Here is a 5026-nt window from a genome sequence, read left to right as displayed (position 1 = left end):
ATTGTACCATACTACTTGATGTGATTGAACTATGGAATGATATGATATCTGTATTAGCTTCCAATAAAATGGGGTTTTGGAGGGGGGAGGGGGGAAATAGCATGGTGCTGATACAAGGACAAATGTATTGGCCAATGAAACAGAATTGAGAACACAGAGATAATCCATCCACCTTCAGACAGCTGATCTTTGACAAAGGATCAGAACACATTAAATGGGAAAGAAATAAGCTTCTTTAATAAATAAAGCTGGCAAAACTGAATTTCTATTTGCAGAAAAATGAAGTACGGCCCATACCTCACTCCATATACACAAATGAGTTAAAGATTAACGACATGAAGGTAAAACCTAGAACTGTAAAGATTATGAAAGGAAAAACTTAGAAGCTTTAATACATGGCATAAATACACTATCGAGTGTACCTGAAAACACACAAGCAGCAAGACACAAACCAGATGAGTGAGACGTCTTAAAATCAGACATTTCTGTGCATCAAAATATATAACCACAAGAGTAAAAACAGACTCCACAGAATGAGGGGAAAAATAGGCAATGTCATATCAGACAGACACTATTCTCTAACATGTCTAAAAAAACTACACATCAACAAGAAAAAGACAACAGTTCCATTTAAAAATTGGCAGAGCACATAAATCAGACATGTCAATAAGGAAGAAATTCAGAAAGTTAAAAAATGTATGAAGTGCTCACTGCCAGTGAGTCAACACTGACTCATAGTGACCCTATAGGGCAGGATGGAATGTTCCTGTGGGTCTCTGAGACTGTAACTACAGAAGTAGAAAGCCTCACCTTTCTCCTAAGCAGCCCAATTTGAACCCACTATGCCTCAACGGCTCCTAGTTCCCAGCATTTCCACCATTGAAAAACTCAGCACGCTATATTGGAAATCCTTATGTAATCATTGGCCTGCCCCATAAGTGTATAAACTCCATAAAGAGGTTGTCTTTCTATTGTCCATATCTTTCTATTGGTTCACCTTTATATTTCCAGTGTCTAGAATAGCGTTCGTTGAATAAGTTAATAAATAACTAACATCAGGCTCTTTCTATTATACTCATATAATAGGAAAAAAACTAGTAAACTACAAAGATCAATGTATCATAAATCAGCTAAAGCACGCGTTAGACTAGAGAAACAAAACAGTTAAAACACGTGTTAGACTAGAGAAACAAATCCAAGGACATTCATTTATGGGTAAGAGAGAGCTTTATATCAAAGAGCAATTGTACATTGAGAAAACATCCCAGCCCAGTCCAAATCAACTCCATAAGTCTGATATTAGCCCTTATGTCTGATACTAATCCATAAATTCCTCTCTAGACACATGCAGCACATGCAATGATGCTGAATGCAGGAAGATCACAGGCCGGTTGGTGGAAAATCTTGTAGGTCCAGTGGTGGTGGAAGCATCTCAGTGCTGGCAGGGGTCTCCACGTGGCTCCCCCATCTTCAGGGCTCTGGCTGCCCTCAGCGTGACTCCATGTGGTTTGTCAACAGGAATGTGAAGCAGAGAGTGTGTGTCTGGCCTCCAGGGAGAAGGACAGGACGTTTCCAGACTCCTCATGAGAAGGCCATGCCCACAAGAAAGCATTAGGCTGCGACTTGATTGACAGGCGACTCCACCCCTTCGTTCAAGTTGACAGGAGATCATGTAACTACCACAGATCACTTCCTTTCTTAAAGTGGCTTTAAAAAGAATACACGTGCCTTTTCTTGTCCACAGAAGATGAGACGCCTCAAGGAGATGGCTCAGCACTGCCTGTGGATCTTACTCCTTTGCCTGCAAACCTGTGAGTTTTAACCCCGGCTGACCCTTTCCTACTTTTCCCACAAAGTTTTAGAAATTGCCCTGAAAGAAGGTATCAAAATGCCCTTTTGGTCTGTGTTTTTAACAGAAACACACTGTTAAAAGCATATGCTTTATTCAAAGGGAATATGCTGTATTCCCTTTCAGTACATAGTTTTAGTATATGCTTTATTCAAAGGGAAACTAGTTGGCTGATAGACTCAAACAACCTAAATGTGTTTTCAGCTTTAGAGCTGAACTTCTAAATGTCATCTATTCCCAGTCTCCAAAGATTTGAGACAAAAATCTTTTGCTCAGGACAGACAGCACTTAGTAGAGCTCCCCTGTCCCCACCCCGATAATCCAAACCCTCAGATAACTTAAAAGCCATTTCTTTTAGCCATTAGCGTGTGAAATGTGTTTCCTAATTATGTTTCATTGTTCTGCCATGTTAGATTGGTGCATGACTCAAGATTGTCACCATAAAAACCTCATTTCTCTATTTTTAGTGCAACATGTTTAGAACTGGTTCTCTGATTTTATCCTCTAAAAAGTCTCTAAAGTAAATGGGGAAGAGATGATTGCACTGCTTTACAAATCAATTAGTTCTCAAGAAAAGAGAGGGGGGGACTTTGACTGCTGTTCTCATTTGGGGCTTAGTGGTAAACTATCTCGGACAAAACAAATATTGGTTGTTTCTATTTTACATTAACATAGATCTGAGAGTGCTTAAGTATTTATCTCATTAATTCTGAACAGCTGTCTTGTTTATGTAAATATGGACTATATTTGGCATTTCAAACTCTTTCTTTCTAATATCTCTTACCAGCTCTGGGAATGCTATAGTAAGTTCCTGGTACACGTTAGAATCCAGAGAAAAGGTTTCCTTAAGGCAGATTCATAGACTTACGGTATGTCTCTCTTTGAAAGCTGCAGCTTCCTTACCTTCTGCTTCCTGGAGATTGCAGGCTCTTGGTTGATCAAGTCTTTGGACCTTGTCATGGGTGCACAGTGTGGCAGACAGAAAACACAGTCAATGGGGGAGAGTTTGATGGAACCAAAGTAGAAAACCAGAGTCATCCAGAGAAAGCCTGGGCAAGGCATCATTTGATACAAGGCATCCACAGTTTTCATGCCTACCTTCTTTTTTGTTAAAGATTTAAAATTTAAGTGCTCAATAATTTTTTATGTGGAGGTTCAGTGTGAAAGTGGTTAAGAGTCCAGCTGCTAACTGAAAGGTCAGTAGTTCAAAACGACCAGCCACGCTACAGGAGAAAAATGTGGTGGGCTACTCTGTCCCATAGGATTGCTGTAACTCAGAATTGCTTGATGTCAAACAGGTTTGGTTTGGTTTCTGGTGGTGAAAACATGCACAATAAAGCATTCTCCAATTCAGCACTGTCTACGTGTAAAATTCAGTGACATTGATAACACGCACAATTCTTTTTTTAAATTATCCCACCACCATTAATATAAACTCAATGCCCCTAAACAAAAACTTCCCCTTTGCCCCTCCCTTGTCACTCTTGGTAACCATTAATGGTATGTTTTCGTTTCTCTATGTTTGTCTCTTTAATGTAAATGGGATTACTCAATATCTTTCCTTTTGTGACTGATTTACTTCCTTCAGCATAAGGTTTTTGAGGGTCAACCACGTTGTGACATGCATCAGAACTTCGTGTCTCTTCTGGTTGCATAGTATTCTACTGTATTACCCATCAGCTTTTCCCCCGGGTGGGTTACTCATTGGACTGCTAACTGCGATGTTAGCAGTTCAGAACCACCAGCCACTCCACAGGAGGAAGATGAGGCTTTGTACTCCTGTAAAAATGCACATTCTTAGAAGCCTACGTGGGCAGTTCTGCTCTGTCCTATAGGGTCGCTGTGAGTCAGAATCAACTCAATGGCCACGAGAGAGTAAGATCCATCTGTTGGTGACCATTCAGGTTGTTTCCACATTTTGGCTTTTGCAAAAATGCTGCAGTGAATATTAGTGTGCAAGTCTCTGCCTTTCTGCCTTCACTTCGCCTGGATAGAGACCGAGCCTTAGGATGACTGAGTCATATGATAGTTCTATCTTTACCTTTTTAAGGAACCACCAACTGTCTTTCACAGAGCTTGTGTCATGTCACAAAAATGCTGGTGAGCTGTGATTAAAGAGTTCAGTTACATGGGAACAAAGCCAAGCCACAAAGTCCCTAAAGAGGCCTTCTAAATTGGCTTCCGGCTAGGAGGGGGCAGTTCCCAGAACTCCCACTGGACCAGTGGGGAGAAAGTCATAAAAGTCAGTGGACAGACTTGGAAGCATCCATGTTTTTTCATTGTTGTTGTGTTTGTTTGTTTGTTTGTTTCTCTTTTTCTTACTTCTCTTTTTTTCTCATTTGTTTTCTATTCTATTGGTTTGGTTTATGCCATTGTTGGTATGCCTACTTGCATAAGACAGGCATGGAAAGCAAGCTCAAGGAGAAAGCAACAGGACCAACAGTCCCAGGGGGATTTGGGGGAGAAGGGGGCAGGGGAACGGTATAGTGAGCAAGCAGTGCCATAGACAGGGGAACAACTAGGGAATAAAAATTAATAACAAGGTGCATATAGAGCTCCTGGGAGCACTGGCACAACAGCAATCTAGTTGAGAGGGAGTACTATGGAGCAGAAGTAGGATGAGCATGATGGTGGGGCAGAAGGAAGGTAAAAGGAAACAGAGGAAGGATCTAGGAAGCAAAGCTATGGATAGAGGTATAAGCATAGGGGTGTCCTATGTAAATACATTAATCCATAAAAATAGAGGTATTGCCTATGTACATATATTTATATGGCAATACACTGAGATAGTGGACAGACATTGGACCTCTGCTCGTACTCTCCCTCAATACAAGAACACTTTGTTCTAACAAATCAGCAATCTGAGATGCTCACCCTCCCAACACAATCACTGAAGACAAAATGGATGCATAAACAAATGTGGTGAAGAAAGCAGATGGTGCCTGGCTATTAAAAGATATAGCATCTGGGGGTCTTAAAGGCTTGAAATGAAACAAGCGGCCATCCAGCAGAGAAACAAGCAGCCCACATAGATGAAGCATACCAGTCTGTGCGATCATGAGGTGTTATCAGGACTAGGTAACAGACATCAGAAGACCCTTAACAATCAAACAAACAAAACCATATGGTTAAGAACGAGGGGTCAGAGCAGAGATCCAAAGCCCATCTGTAGACAGT

Source organism: Echinops telfairi, unplaced genomic scaffold (genome assembly GCF_000313985.2).
Source record: "Echinops telfairi isolate 266 unplaced genomic scaffold, ASM31398v2 ScPeMD7_7425;HRSCAF=8463, whole genome shotgun sequence".
Lineage (NCBI taxonomy): Eukaryota > Metazoa > Chordata > Mammalia > Afrosoricida > Tenrecidae > Echinops > Echinops telfairi.
This window is presented reverse-complemented; position numbering follows the sequence as displayed.